The sequence below is a fragment of the Furipterus horrens genome, unplaced genomic scaffold (genome assembly GCF_987537825.1).
Source record: "Furipterus horrens unplaced genomic scaffold, mFurHor1.1.pri manual_scaffold_6, whole genome shotgun sequence".
Lineage (NCBI taxonomy): Eukaryota > Metazoa > Chordata > Mammalia > Chiroptera > Furipteridae > Furipterus > Furipterus horrens.
In genome coordinates, this window is record NW_028327176.1 from 44729585 (window position 1) to 44746532 (window position 16948).

Genomic DNA, 16948 nt, shown 5'->3' on the forward strand with positions numbered 1-16948 from the left:
TTTTCATTGGCTATTGATGGAACTTTTTTAAAGCCTTCTCTTACACCAACAAAAACCATTTCTGTCCTTTCCTGCCTCCAAAGTCTGCTTCTTTCTGTCTGTAAATGCAGGGGGGGTTGTGTGTGTGTGGGGGGGGGGGGTGTCAGGTGGTAATCTGAAGCTCACCAGTGCCTTACAGTGAGGAAAATAACAATTTCCTGAAGAGGTTGGCAACTGTTATGCAGACATTTTATATCTGTATCAGCTGTGTCAATGCCAGGAACTCCTCAAAGCTAAAATCTGGTATTCTTTCAGCTGTTTTTGCTTAAAAGTTTTTGGTTCCTAGCTCTATTTTTTTCATATTGCCAATCTTTTGGCTATTGGATTTCTAGTTGTAAATGTCAGCTTGTTTATATTTGAATTTAGTCAGTATTGGAACCCCTAAGCAACTCTTTAGGTTTGGTAAATTCCCAGATACAAAGCCATAATTTAGAGAAAGAGAATGGAAGTGGCGAACACTTTTTGCTGGGAAGATAATGGTGAGCAAAACCAACTACAAATTGTGTGTGTGTGCCAGTAGACGACCATGGTGGGTGATAAATGGAAGCAGGGTAGGGGTGGAGAGTGAAGAAAGGGGAATAAAGTTTTGGAATTTTTGCAGAACATCAGAGTGCAAGGTGCAGGGATGCTGCACTGAGAACTATCATTTTTTACTTTTCTCTTACCCTTTTACCTCCTAAAGACTTGCCAGGGCTGTGAAGAATAAAGATTTGCAGAATTAGAAGAATCAATGAAATAATAAGAAGCCTCTTAGCAGACATTTTATGAAGGTTACTATGAGCTCATTTAAAAACAGTACTGCTGAGTGGTGAAAAAGATTGCTCTCATATTCAGAGATAAGAGTGATGCCAGTTCCTCTTGGCATCATTTATATGGATGAGTTTGTTTCTTTGCCCTACATTAAGGGATTAAAAGGAATGATCCTGGTTTGCCCTCTTCTTTATACTCCTGTCACACAGGTGAAGGCAGGTGGGGTTGTGCACACATTAATTTTGTATGGAGGAAGTGGTCGTTCAGTGACCTTGGAAAAGCCCAGTGCTAATGTAGTACAGCAGATGGCAGCCTTTCTTCAGGAGAGAAGAGCTAGTTTTACCTAACGCAAAATTGTTTTCGGTTTTATAGCTTTTCTTTGATATAATTGTTGGTTGATTTATCTAGGACCAGAAGTTAAGATTGGATTCATAACAGAGGGAACCTGGAGCCTGGCAAAGGGGGTGTGGGCTCTCTTCCTGGACCCAACCCCATAGCCACTGGCTCTGAGTTCCTCAGTGGCTGCCCTCAGAGAGCGTGGTGAAGCTGACTCAACACCAAGTGTGGTGAGTGAAGGCAGGTTGACTTGAGGCTCAGAATGGGCTCTGAGCAAGAGTCCACAGGGAGGAGCAGAATTTGCCCCCAAACGCAGAATTTGAGCAGAGCAAGAATTAACTGGCTCTGTGTTGTGAGGGAATGTGTTTGATAGCAGAAGTAACCCCTTTTCATTCCAGGCGTGTAAAGCAGCCTTTTAAACTAATCTGCCAAATGCATTTTGGAAAGGTTATTAAATTCTTTTCGTTCAAGTTTGCAAAGTGCTTAGTGGAAAACCAGACTTGGCAGAAAACCTTGCTTTTGGAAATATATCCAGCTTGTTTCTGCTTTCTTAATGATAAGATTGTATTTTATCATTTATCAAGAAGGTACTATGTAGAAAATAACGTTATTCAAAACTTAGTGTGAATGAGGAGCCCTTTACTGAAGTCCCTACAGATGGATTTGCTTTGCATCTAAAGGCAATTGGGGTGACGAGACAGGTAGGAACAGGCAGAAATCAAGGAACTAGCTGTGACAATTTAAATTAATTAAAATTAAACAAAATTCAAACTAAGAATTAAATTCCTCAGTTGTACTAGCCACATTTTAAGAGTGCAATATGGCTAGTGTTGGCCATATTGAAGAGCACAGATTATTGCTCATATCTAAGATCACAGAAAGCAAATAAAAAGGCAGGTGGGAAGAACAAACCCTCCCTGTAATCCTAAGTATTGTAATAATAATTCCTACACTTGGTGGGAGTTTCAAATGGAGTATTTCATATAATCCTCATGACAATCCACAATTATAACAACACTGATGCCAATATTTGTTGAAACCTTACTGCTGTCCAGGCACTAAGGAGTATGTTGTAATAACTCTTTGCAAGGACTCAGTAACTTTAGAACTATTATTGTCAAAATTTAACAGATAAGAAAACTCTGGCAGAGAGGCTTCGTAGTTGATCCGTGGTTACCTGGCTTGTAAGGTTCAGCTGGGATTCAAACACACATTTTTCTGGATTATAGTAATTAGAGAGAAGACATGGAAAAATGCCTAACACACACTGTCTTTGAAGCCACTTTCTCCTAAAAGAGACCAAAGTCTGGAATTCTCTGTCACATAATAGTCTTTCTGGCTGAAGAAGGCTTTGTGCCAATTCTGATAGAGTAACAATGAGCCCCTGTTAGCCAGGATGTGAGCCACTTCCTTCCCACCAAAGCAAAATCTGCTGTCTGCACAAAGGACGTTGGTTTCTCAGAAGCTCACCTTTGTAGAAACAAGTCTATTTGGGTGAAAATTCTAAAGTAAAATATTCTTGTTTAAGATGAAAATGAAGACTAGAAGTACATATGGAAAAATGCTGTTTTCTTTAGGTGGTAAGATTATAAAAAATTGTTTTTATGTTCAGCTGTATTTTGTAACTTTTCTGCATGAACATGTGTAATAAAATTTTAAGAATCAAAGCCAGGTACTGCACTACAAAAATTGTTAATTGATTATCCATATTTTAGGCTTTTGATAATATAGCAAATACTTGAATACTAATGGCCAATTAAAAACCCTTTTAAATTGAATGCTTAATACTTCAATCAATAGCAGACAAATGTGGACTTTAATTATAAGGTTAAAAAGGAAACTAAACAACACCCAGTTACTCACTGGTTCTCTGCAGAGATAAACTCAGTTGTTTTGCGTTCATGGCCCTATAAATGGCTGTCTTATGTTATCCAGTCCAAAGTGAAGCACAGCCTGGTCGATAACATAGAAAGTCTATGAATCACACTACAGGCAAAATCAGAGCTACAGTGGGTTTGCTTCTAGGCCACTGTAATAAAGGGAGCATAGCGATAAAGTCAGTCATAATCTTTGCCAGTGGAGAGTCTTGCCTTCCATTTGTAAAAAACAACATCTCTGCAGCGTAATAAAGCAAAGCGCAATCAAACAAGCTAAGCCTGCATTACTTTTATCAACAATGAGTACCAAATAGTCTCTAAAAATAAATAAATGATATGGGGAAAGGAAAGGGGTATCTTTTCAAACTACATCACGTTTGTCCTTCCTAGTTGAGACTCATTATGTAGGAGCGATGTTACTAAGTGTGGTGGAATGGAGGCAGGAAAAAATAGAGGTTGAGAACTGATCCGTAAGTGCCAAGTACGGTTCTTTTTACCTATAAAATTCTAAGACACTTTGTGATAGTTTTACTTTAGTAGTATGTCTTTATATATATATTTTAAAGTTATATTCTTTTCTGTGTGTATATATTTTAAAGTTAGTTTTCTTTAATTATAAGAAAAATAATATTTGGTGTGCTACTAAAGGATATCTTGATAGTCTTTTAGTTAAACCTATAGGCGAGTCCACTATAAAATGATAGCCAAATAAAATGGTAGCCCAAAATGTTTTCAAATATCTTAGTGTCCTGATTGAATAGTTTATAGAATCATCACTTTAACGGTTATATAAAAGGATTTTTTAATTACAGAAGATAACTCAGAAGAAGGATCAAGTGATAATGTAACACCTCATGTCCCTACCTCTCAGGTTTTCCTTTAAAAGCAGTTTCTGCTGACTTTGGAGAGTGATTTAAGTTAGGTGGCTATAATTTTAAAGCTCATGAAAAACAAAAGACAGGCAAATTCCCAGCAATCATCTCTCTAGGCAGGCAGTTGGAGATGAGAAAGAATGAACTGGAAAAGGGCACCAGATTCATTCCACAGGTGGTGTTTGCAGCTGCAAGGATGGGCGAGACAAGCCCTTCTCAGAAACACAGAGGAATATTCAGCCTTGTTCGCTCTTCACCCCTGCAAGAAGACAGACCTGGCAGCCTTAAAAAGGAAGAGTCTTGGAATCAAACCAGCATTTGTGTTTCCTGCTTGATTGAAGGCATTTTGAAGCAAACAGAATCCTGAGATGGATTCACTTAAAAAAAAAAAAAGTGTGTGTGTATATGTGTGTGTATATATACACACACACGTGTAGATGCATTTTATATTGCCTGATGCCAAATAATCCACCTTTGCCTACTAAATTGTTTTGCAGATGTCTTGGAACAACCTTTGTCTCTATTCTGTTTTTCATAGTTAGATAATATTTCAAATAACTTTTCTTTTTGCTTGATGGAAATAACCAAGCCAGGTTCACTGATCTGATACCACAGTGTGTTGTACATTCTTGGTCTCACCTTGTACTTCTAGTTTCATAAAGAAAGCTTCACTGAGGCTTTGGTTTATAGAGTTCAATTTACAGGTGTATCCTCTACTCTATTTTATTTCCACCCTCTGGCTTTTCATGGGTGTGCGCGTTGCTGAAGTGTCCCTAGAGACCCAAAAGAACTGGCTACATGGATGAGCTACTCACACAGCTGTTTACATTATCTTAAAAAGCAGACATCACATCTCATTTATGGATTGAAAAATTTCAGGAAATATAAGATTTAGTTCTTTTTTTTTCCTTTTCTTTTGAACTTTAAGTGAAAAGATTTGAGTTAATCACCCTCCTCACATGTGAAGTTTTTTCTTATTTTATCTTCTTGTTTTATTTCATTATTTTTCTTTCTTCATCTCCAGCATCTGTAGCCACTCTAATGTATTCAATACATGCTTCAATATGCACGAAGCCCTGAGCTGGTTTTTATATAATGTCATTCTATGGATGTATCTGTTTTAACTCTGGGTTGCTCAATGACTCTTATTCGGTTTATTGCTTTTTTACACAGTGCTGCTTTTAGGTTCTCCCCATGTTTCTTTAGGCACATGAAACTCATTTCTTTGAACTGCTGCATAAGCTTCCATATTATGTGTCTGATACTTTTAACATACCCATTCCTCTAGTGACGGATACCTAGATCGTCTCTAACTCCTTTGTACCACAAACAGCTATGTGATAAACATCTTCATACATGTCTTCTTATGAACCTGTGTGGAGAGGGATTCCTGAGTCACTGATTGCATGTGTGCTTACACGCACACACACACACATGCACACACTTAAATACTGCCAAAGTACTCTCTAGAATAACTGTATCTAGTTGTAGTCACACCAGCAGCACATGAGGGTTCTTTTTTTCCCATATTTTTTCTAAGACTGCCAAATCATTGTTCAACTTTCTTATCAGTTGGGTGTGAGGTGGTATCTCAAATAGTCTTACTATGTTTACTAGTGATGTACTTTTCTTCGACCCCTCTTAATCATTTGGGTTTCCAATTCTGAGGACTGGCTATTCATATGTTTTGTCAGTGTTTTGATGGAGATCCTTTGCTTGACCAAACTTTAGTCAGTCTTCTGAACCTGCTCCTAGGCCCACCTGTGTAAATACACTACTTCCTTGGAAAATTCACTTTTAGCAAGAACCCTACTAAGTCAGTTTAATCAGAACCTCCCACCCTCAACATCTGCTCACCCCCTCAATCTCTGATCAGATTCCTCATCACCCTCCACCATCCCCCACGTGATATCTGATCACCCCAGTCTACCTTCAGCAAGAATCCTGTTAGGTCTGTTTAGCCAGAAACCCCTTGCCCTGATGTTTTTCCTTAGTAATTTTCCATCCACTGACCCCCTACCCTACCCTGCTCTGGCTGCTTTATTCAGAGTTGAGCCCAATCTCCCTCCCCCACTGCAAAATCCCATTACAGTGGTCCTTCTCTCACAAAGGTCCTGAGCAAAGTCTGCCTTACCATCTTTAACAAGTTGTGGATGAAAAAAAGGGTTCTACAGAAATTAACCTCACACATTACTTGGTAAGTATCACACCCCACACGTGTAACTTTTTAGTAAAAGGTTTACCTTTGCCTTAAGCAAGCCCTGTACATTTTGTTTTCTGTACATTTTGTTTTCTGTGCATCTAGGTTAACACATCTTTGAAATGCCTCTTTCAGACCCCTCCTTCCAATGTGGGAACCTCACTTTCAGACCCTCCCCCGCTTCTAAGACATAACCACCTCCAGAGAGCAAATAATCTTAACTATCCTGTAACCCAGTCCCCATCTGGCTTTCTCCCACCTTCATGTAATCTTCCTTATGTCCCCTCCTTAATTTCAAATGCAGAAAAGAAGCTACGAAACTGTTATTCTCTGGAGCATTAGAGATCTTACCCCCCAGCATGTGCTGTCAGTTTTGCTCAAATAAACTACAAAAATTCTCTACAGGTGTGGATGTTTCTTAATGTTGACAAAGCGTCAGTGCGTATCTTTTTTCTTTAACAGTTTCTTCTAGGCACTTTGCTCGGCTGGAGGACAAGCACATCAGAACAAAGAGGAGAAATACTTTCATCCTGCAGTGGTCATCCGTGCTCTTTATTGACGAGAGCATCATTGCAGCTGCAAGAGACACGTGTACAGGGTTCAGCTCCAGCATCACAAAGCAAGGCAGTGAAGGGTGGACTTGGAGCTGAGAAGAAATAAACTGATAACTGGAACATGTATCAAAAGAAATTATTTTAAATTAAGGGCCCTAATTAAGTTCTGGTAAATCAAGGTTTTGTGATGCCAAGGTTTAACCACATTGTAGAATGTACATATCAATGTACCCAGGAGCCCTGGCAGGGTGGCTCAGTTGGTTGGAGCATTGTCACATATACCAAAAGGTTGTGGGTTTTATTCCCAGTCAGGGCACATATCTAGGTTATGGATTCAATTCCTGGTCAGGGCACATATGGAAAGCAACCAACAGATGTTTCTGTCTCACATCAATGTTTCTTTCTCCCTCTCTTTCTCCCTTCCTCTCTCTCTAAAATCAATAAAGCATATCCTCGGGTGAGGATTAAAAAGAAAGTACCCAGGAATTTGTAGAAAAGCAAAGCATATGGTCAGTAAAGCACTATATTACTAGTATATGTTGTCATTTACAGGTGGTTTTTATGCCTTTGATCCACTATCAATGGAACTTATACTTTATTTTCTTGAGAATAAAAGTGAATGTCTGATTTGTCTAGATTCTTTCTCCAAACAATTCAGTTATACAATGTTGACCAGCTGACACCAGGCTTGTCTTTTTGACAATACCATTTCTGAACATAATTCAATGGGCATTTTGATTTACCAGTAAATCTGTTGTGAGGTTGGCAAATACATGGCTTCATCAGGACCTGGTTATTCTTGGATGAATAAATGAAATTGAGTTACTGAATCACAAAGCTAAGGTCTAAACCTCAGAGCAGAAGTTTAAGTCCCTGTACCAAGGAATCCTGGTCTGGCCAGCGAGGCTTCCCCAATAACCATTTACTGTGCCACCTAAGTAAAGATAACGCCTGCTAATCCACGTCTGTCACCTTGTTGAAATTTGCCCCAATGTGTAAGCCTATAGCTACATATCCTATAGATGTTTCAATTCATACTTCTAGTTTGGATTTGTGTATAAAACAGTTTGCTGAAATGGGGTATGTGAATCAAGCCCTCTGGAATTCAGTTTCATTACCTGTAAAGTGAGAAAGTTGGTGAAGATTATATAAGTGGTATGTTGACTAGCACAATTCTCTGATCTAATCAAAACACCTTATTCGTTTATTTTTGTCTCCACCATTCCTTTACATATACATAAAGTAGGGTGTGTGTCAGGGGGAAGCAACTTCACCCTTCTCTGCTCTGGGATATAAATTCTGACAGGACCTTTAATTGTCCAGCCACCCTGACATCGTAGACTATCAATTTCAGTTAGAAACACAGGTGGTTGTTGTTTTTAATCCTAATTCGGGGACGTTTTCCTTTGCTTTTTGAGAGAGAGAGGACGGGAGAGAGAGAGAAACATTGATGCAAGAGAAGCATCGATTGGTTGCTTTGTACACACCCAGACTGAGGATCTGTGGCAGGACAAGAGGTTGCACGAGCCTCACCTGGACCGGGAATGAACCTGCAGCCTAGGCCTGTGCCCTGACCAGGAATTGAACCCTCAACCTTTCAGTTACCAGACAATGCTCCAACCACTGAGCCACACTGGCCAGGGCTAGAAACACAGTCTTGACACAGAGATAAGTCAAAGATATTCATCAAAACCCCAAATCTGTTTTCAGGACACATCCTTTACTTTCCAGCCCCAAATGGCTTTACTCTGAAAGCTTGCAGTGGGAAGGGGAAAGCATGTGGGATGGCTCTTCCCCAGCACCTCCTGTCAAGTGAATGGTAGTATCATTATGTAACAGAACCCCTGGGCTGCTCCGATTGAAACAGAACCCACGGAGTGTTTAGTTAGGGGTCCAATTGCCTGCCGCCAGAATCATAACTCTGAATACCAGAGTTTGGTGAAAAGGAAAAGAATTGTTTATTTACACAAAGTCCTGCCTCCCCCTCCCAGACCTGGCCAGTCTTAGGAAAGTCAGAAACACCGTTTCCCTACTTACTAGGCACAGTTCAACTTTACCAGTACCTGCCAATCACTGAATTCTGATTGGGGAGGTCCTTTCTGTGCTGTGGTGCCCTCCAGCTCTCAATGCAGGACCGCCTGGGTTCTCAGCCTCCTTGTAAACTGCCTTCTTCCTGCAAATCGCATGGATCTCCTCTCCTTCTCAAAGCAGCCTGGCAAGAGCCTCTTCTTAAAGCAGCCTGGAGATCCCATCTCCAAGCCAGATGGAGGGAGCCCACAAGAGCCAGAGAGTGAGGGCGTGAGGGCCAGAGAGAGCCTGAGAGAGAGAGAGCCTCCTAGAGCCAGAGCCAGCCCAAAAAGTCTGCAGCTGCTTCTCTCTTCCTCCCTGCCTCCTCTCACGCAGTGGGTGTTGCAGACAGTTCTGACCATTCACAGAACCCTACGTAGGCTCTGCCTGCTTCTTCCTACCAGCCCACAGTCCAAGATCCCTCCCATCTTCCTGAGTCTTGGAAGTAAAGCGGATCTTTGCAACAATGTATCCAGCCACTAGCCCCAGGCATGCAAGGGCATCCTGAAAGCTGCTTCCTGCTCCCTATCTCCCAGCCGCAGACTCCGGGGTTTGTTTTTGGACTCCCCTGTTTCTGTAACAACTATGCCGGACCTCTCCCATTTGCTTATGATAGCCACTCTTTACCCTTTCCTACATTTCTCTTTGCCAGGGAGGCTGAACTTTTATGGATGTACTAATCTTCCCTTTTGCATCCAGTGGCATTTGGCCAATGGGGAGCCATTGCAGAAGACCAGAGGAAAGGGGAAGAGGTCAAGGTATTTGTACCCTTGGGTTTTTCCCATTGAGGTTACTTCTGCTTGGCTGTGTTAAAGTCATTGCTCCATTCATGGCAGTCTGCTCCAAATAACACTTCTTTTCCAGGTTCTGATCATCTCTCCCTCAGGGCCTAAGGGTGTCACCCATGCTGCTGCTTCTAACACCTAGTTTCTAGAATATCCCTTTGGTTTCCATTACACCACACCACCCCCCTTGTCAATCTCTTTGGAAAAAATTTCTCCTCAAATTATACTAATTTAAGTATGCCATCTGTTTCCTGTTGGGACCCTAACTGCGAAAAATCCATTAAAATTCATATTGCATAGCAACCCTTGAATTCTTTTTTTAAAATCCATTTTCTCAAATTAAGTAATTCACATCACAAAACTTACTCTTAAATCATTTGCCCCATAATATTATTATCCAAAGTCATTCAACAACTGCTGAACTGTACTGGGTACATTCTAGGTTCAGAAAAACTATGGTTGGTGTTTCTAGTCTCCCCCAGTACGTCTCTCCCTTTCTCTATCAGGGCTCTCTTCTGGTAATCTCTCCCACTGGAAGGAACATGGATCTAATTAGTTTCAATATCTTCATGAATTAGTCTAGCCTATTTCCAGGAATACCTGCATTTTAGAACAGAACTGAAGGATAAAAGAAATGAAGCACTAATGGTAGAAATTTCAGACTCAATGACACCAGGAATGGAGAAGTATGTTTGGCCTCACCTATTCTGACCAAGATGATGCATTATTTTCCTGCATTTTTGTTCTAAAACATGTCACCTGGAGCAGAATTTTAAAGTTCCTGCTTTAGGGTTTGTGCAGCTGCTCAGGACTTTCCAGTGTGTTAGCTATTCGTTTTTTAAAGCATATATCAAAGAGAGCTTAGTTTTCAGTTTTGAAGGTATAAGAAATACCTAAAGATTGTTGGTAACTGTTTCATAGTGTGCCTGAAAAATCATTAACATTGCCTCTCTTTTTTCATCTTGCCTCTGATCAGCTCTGCCTCTTCAGCCACACTTAAAATGAAAGAAATCAAGTAAACAACTTTCAGCAATCAGGGACCCTAAAATAGCAGATGATCTGCAGCAAGTTAAGCACATACCAACACACATGCAATCATTCAAATTTTGTACCTGGCAAATAAGACTAACAATTTATACTTTGATCTGACTCGATTATTTGAAAAAGCTGCTTTTTTTTTTGGCATAAATAAAGAGGACAGTTCTGTCCTGCAGCCAAGCTTCTCACTAGAAAGCCACATTAATCTTTTGATTCTCTTACGAAGAAACAGGTGAAATTGGATGGTTTCTTCTAAATTGTAAACTAGTAAAAAAAGGTACTAGAGCTGTGGAGTTAAAAAATGTTGTTTTTCCCCTCCCCCACTCTGATTGAAATTAGTTGGTTTCAACCCACAAATATTTACTATTTACTACTATGTGCCGGGCACTGTTTAATGCAAAAAATACAGTGCTGAACAAGGCAAACTGAGTCCCTGTCCAAGGTGGTTGAGTTCCAAGTGAGGGAGAGATAGGTAATAAATATGTAAACAAATAAAAATACAATTTCAGGAACAAGGTGATATGAAGACAATAAAATATGGTAACATAGTAGATGGTACCTGGGTGTGATGTGACTACTTGATGATATCTGAGTTGAGACCTGAAGGCTGAGAAGAAGGCAACGTTGTGACAATCTAAGGAAGAGCTCTACTAGCAAAGAAAGAGTAAGCGCAAAGGACCTAGTGTAGAAATGAGCCTGGTGTATTTAAAGGCAAAAAGATGGGCAATGTGGCTGGAACAGAGTAAGAGGGAAGGCTTGGAAGGAAAATGAGGAGATGAGGCCAAAGAGGGAGGCAGAGCCAGGTCAAAGAATAAGGGGAAACTACTGAAGTGTTTTAAAGCAGGGAAGCTAGGAAGCATATCATCTGTTTTATATTTTAAAAAGACAAGTCTGGCTACTTTGTGGAGAATGGATTATAGGAGGTGAAACATAGAAATGGGGAGACCAGAAAGGAGACAATGACAGAGGTCCAGTGACAGACTCTGGTGGGTTGACCTAGGGGTTTAGCAATGAGGGCACCGCTAAATGTCTCCCCTTCCTGTTAGTAGTCCTAAGGAACAAGTGGATTAAATGTGGGGTGTGAAGAAAAAGAGAGGAATCTACAATGACTCAAGTTTGCACCTGAATAATTGCATGGATAGTGGTGGGACCAATAGTTCACTTTTCATCATATTCACTCTGAGGACCATGAAGTGGGTGTACCTGTGTCACAACATAAAAACTTTGTAACATTTACCACAGACATAGGCTTCCCTCCAGCCTGCACTGGAAACCCTATGCTGATATAAAAGAGAACACATTTGCGAGATATTCAACCAACGATTTGCCTTCCCAGTAAACCCTTGTCCCTGACTCCCCACCCATTGAGTCAATGGCATGCATTGAGTCAATGGCATGCATTGAGTCAATGGCATGCATTGAGTCATGGGAAGAAAAAAAACCCAGCCAAGTCATCATTTAGCTTTGAATTTCAAAATAGGATTTTAAAAAATTCATAGCAAGAGACCAGTTTGAAATCAAGTGCATTTGATTAGCCAAAGCCAGACTTTGCTGAAAGAAAACAATATCTTTGTATATACCAGTGAGACAGAGCTTGGAGGACTGCCCCTGAGCTGATCTTAGATAATACCATGAAGAACACAGGATATGATGTCAGAGCCATTTTCCCATGACTGGAAAGGAAGATAACAGTTCAAGCAGCAGGCAGGAAGGGGTGTGATTCAGAGGGTATAAGCACAGGGTTGCCCCAAATGAGTGGTGGGGGAGTCCTAAAGCAGAAGAAATGTGTACCCCATTTCCCATTTGGAATGAGGCCAAGTAAAGAGAAGTGGAAATTCTAGTTAGGCAACGAGAAGCTGTGCGTGGTCTGTAGGAGATCCAGTGGGAGAATGCTGACAGGATGAATGGGCTTGAAGAGGCCTGGCCTTGGGTCAAGAAAGTACAAGGCATGTGGCCTTGACCACTGAGCATGGTGGTAGGGATGGAGCCAGAGAGAGCAATTTCTTCACCAAGGGAGGCTGGGAAGTCCTGGAGGTTGGCTGACTTTTCCTGTAACTTCCCTATAGCTTTTCCTCCACCTGGGCTACATTTTGGAAAGGGGAAGGGGAAAAGGAGAATTCTAGGATAAGGGAGAAACCCTGAGAGACTGAGTGATTTCCCAAGAGAGACTGTTTTAAACCTCAAGTGACTGAAATATTTTTAATCAGCAAGATCAAGTGTTTTCAGGAATCAGGGCTTTTTAGCAAGAAGACATTATGGACAATAAAATTACTATATATTTCTCATTTTTTAAATTGTATATAAAAAAGAAGGTCTGTATCATTACTGAATGAAGAGTACTTGGCTTGATGTACCTCAGCCAATAATAAAGGGGAGGGGAGGGAGGAAAGAGGAGGGCAGGGATCGATTCTGTCAACACTGGTTGCTCCAGGAGGAGTAATTCAGGAACAGAGGGGAGAAAAAGACATATTTTTCACTACACATTTTGTATCTTTTGCATTTGTACCATGTATCAGCATTAACAATTCAAAAAATTAAAAGTTTCTAAAATGAAAAGAAAATGTAGATGCACAGAATCTGATATTTAATACTTGACAATTAGCATTAAATACTTTTCATCTCACCAGAAATCTTTGAGCCACTTTTCCTCCTCGGTGCCCCCCATGGCTATTCTTTTCATTTGTACTGAGCTTGGTTTTGTAAGCTGGTTATCTTGCCTTTCCAGGTAGCCCATGACCCACCTGTGTTTGTACCCTAAACACAGTACTGTACATCTTGTAGGTAGGCCATCCCTCCTATGGCGGAAAACAATCCAGTCAGTCTTGTCTGCCATCCTGGAGTGAGGTGTGGACGAAATTGTTGAGGGGTATTTACCTCCACTCTGTTTTTTTTTTACTCCCTTGGCATCAAGTAGCAATGGGGAGGTAGTGGGAAAAACTTGGGCACTGCAGTCAAACTCACTAGGACTTAACCTCTCCCAGCTACTAGCTTTGGGTCCTTGGTGAGTCTCAAGTTTCTTCTTCTACACACTGGTGTTAATATAAATCTCATTGGGTTATCCTAGCACAATGCTAGAACTGTTCTGATTACTCCCAACCCCTAGTCGAAGAGAACAGAGACTAATTTTTGTAAAATCTTACATATGGCCAAACTCAGCCTACCTCTTCTCCCTGTTTTCCTTGGTTTCTACCCAAGACTTAAACCCCTCCCTTCATCTATCATGTCCCTTACTCTCATTTACATCCTTCCCTATATTTTCACTCCTTGACCCAACCTTCCTCTGCTTCCCTCTTTTATTAACATATTTTCATTTGCAAGTAACAAGCAACTCAAATCTAACTGGTTAAGGGCACTTATTGACTCAAATAACTTAAAATTCAGCAGTGGCGAGGTCCTTGGGGTTAGATACAGTTCAGAGTTACCAAGCACTTGGTGTCTTTTTGTCTCTCCACTCTGCCACCCTCAGTGTCACCTTCATTCTGGGACTGGCTTCCCTAGCAGTTAGTCTGGATGTTAGCAACAACTGGGCCCACATGTTTCCTCATTAAATGTCTAAAGGAAGTGAGTCTATAACCATCATAGAAAAATCTTGATCTCCCATTAATTGGTACAGCATGAACCAATCATGGTGACTGGGAGACTGCCATGTGGTAATTCACTGAGCTCTAAATTGTCCACCCTTGAGCTAATCACACTGGAAAGGGAGATGAAATTACCATGATTAATTTATACCAGCGTTTCTCAACTGGGAGCAGTAATGCCTCCTTAGGAATATTTGGAAATGTTATGGCTAGGGATGCCATTGGCATTTAGTGAGTGGGAGCTAGGAGCCTAGAAAGTCTTGCAATGCACAGGACAGTCCTATGCAATGAGAACTGGCTTGCCTCAAATGCCATTAGTGCCCCTGTTAAAAACTACTAGCTTAGACCATCAGGAAACCATGCCCCCCACCTCTTTCCTGAAGCTTGGGTTTCACTTTCCTCTGAAGTACATAAGCCATAGTTGGGTGAACGGATACATGAACAAAAATGAATAGATCACTCAGCACCTTCCAAACCTTATTTGCTCCCTTTTGTCTTTACTTAGATTTCTCTTGACAATATAATTTACTTCCTAGCCCCATTCTGTTGTACCTACCCAGATAAAATCTATTGTGGCAATGACTTAGTATCTCCCAAGGTATGAGCTCAAAATTTTAATTTAAAATAAAACTCTAAGAACAACACAAACAAAGGAACTAAATAGAACAAAGAGCAGAATAGCAGTCAATAGGGGGGAGGGGAGAGGGAGAGAGGGGGATAAGTAAGGGAAGGGTTTAATTAAAGAGCCTGTATGAAAGACTCATGGACATGGACAACGGGAAGGGATATGATTGCGGGAGAGGGTGTTACAGAAACAGGGGAGTCCAAAAATCCCCAGAGTTTGCTGCTGGGGGATGGGGAGAAGTAAGCAGCTTTTCAAATGCTTCCACATGCCTGAGGCTGGTGGCTACTGTCTTTTTTTATGCAAAATGGCTTTAATGCATCCAAAGCCTCAGGTAGATGGGAGGAGTCTTGAACCGGGGGACGGTATGGAAAGCACACAGAGCCTACGTAAGGGTCTGTGAATGGTCGGAACGGTTTGCAACGCCCACTGCGTCAGATGACGCAGTCAGGGATATATAAGCAGCTGTGGACATTTTAGCTCTCTCTCTCTTTCACGCTCACGCGCTCGGTCTGGGGCTCTCGCTCTCTCGCTCTCTTGTGTGCTCCCTCCACGTGGCTTGGTAAAGAGGCCTTCTCCATGTGACTCGGAGAAGGGGTCTCCAGGCTGCTTTAAGAGGCTCTTGCCATGCGGTTTTGAGGAGAGGAGATCCATGCGATTTGCAGGAAGAAGGCAGTTTGCAAGGAGGCTGAGAATCCAGGCGGTCCTGCATTGAGAGCTGGAGGGCACCACAGCACAGAAAGGACCTCCCCAATCAGAATTGAGTGATTGGCAGCTGCTGGTAAAGCTGAACTGTGTTTGGAAAGTAGGGAAGCGGTTTCTCTAACTTTTCTAAAACTAGCCTGGTTTGGTAGGGGGGGAGGCAAGGATATGTGTTTAAGGGTGTTTTAAAGAACATAAGACTTAACAACAGAAATCCGCAAATAACTAAATCTATATAACTGTTAAATAAACAATTCTTTTTCTTTTCACTAAACTCTGGTATTGAGAGTTATAATTTTGGCGGCGGGCAATCGGGCCCCTAACTAAAGAGCCCGTGGGTTTGTTTTCAACTGGAGTAGCCCAGGGGTTCTGTAACAATTTGGCGACCCAGATGGGACGTTAATAATTGCCCGTGGCAGGTCAACCCCCTTGGGAGACACCTTCTGAGGGCGCCGACCGCCTAAGCACGCCAATGTGGTGAAAAGAAAATAGAACTAAGAAGGGATTAGAGAAGTAAGATTGTTTGCTAAAACTTATTTCTGAAGTATTTCTGAAATAATGGCATCGTGGATACTAGATTTGTTTGTCCGATTAGGAGAATTCCTGGAAGTAATAGAACTGTGGATGCCTGAGTGGTATATATGCTTTCTGGTCTTTGGGGTTTTTCTGGTTTTAGCCATTGTCATGTATGTCTGGGTCAATAAAAGCAGTTCTGGGCAAGCCCCTGAGTGCAGTCCACTGAAGAGAATTTTGGAAAATTGGGATATGTACTGTCGTTATCCTATGACTAAGAAAATGTTAATTTATTATTGTAACACTGTTTGGCCTGAGTACATTCTGGATGGTAAGAAAAGGTGGCCTGTGAATGGTTCTCTGAATTACCATGTGATTAATCAATTAAAGAGGTACTGTTTGCAATCGGGAAATTGGGAAGATGTTTATTATCTAGATGCATTTGTAGAGTTGCATAATAAGACCTTAGCAAAAATAGAGGGCCAAATAATGGTGCAGAGGGAAGAAGAGGCCAAAAAGCCTTTTCCTGAAAGCCAAACGCCGGAGAAGGAGGAAAATGAGGAAGTAGCCCTCTTTAACTCTCTAAATCTCGGAGACAAAGGAACTGTTTTGGCGCCAAACTGCGCCCAGGTAAAGGCGCCTCCCATGGCACCACCCCTTCCGCAGGTAGGGGCCGCTCCCGCGGCACAGCCCTCTCCCCAGGTGGGGGCAGCTCCCGAGGCAGCATCCAGGGCTCCTGGGGCGCAGCCCTCTCTGCAGGTGGGCATGGCTTCTGCAGTGCCCACCCATCTGCAGATTCAAGGGACTTCCCTCTCAGCACGCCTTTTGGTTATGGCCTCTGAAGTGACTACAAAGCCAATGACTCCACCTCTTCAGGAGGAGAAATGGGTCTCTCCCTCCAGAGCCCGCATGAAGGTTGTGATTTGGACACTAAGCCTCATAGGTATACTGCCATTTAGGGTAAGCCACGTGAGTGCTCCACCATGGTGGATAAGTCACGTGGGTTTGCCAC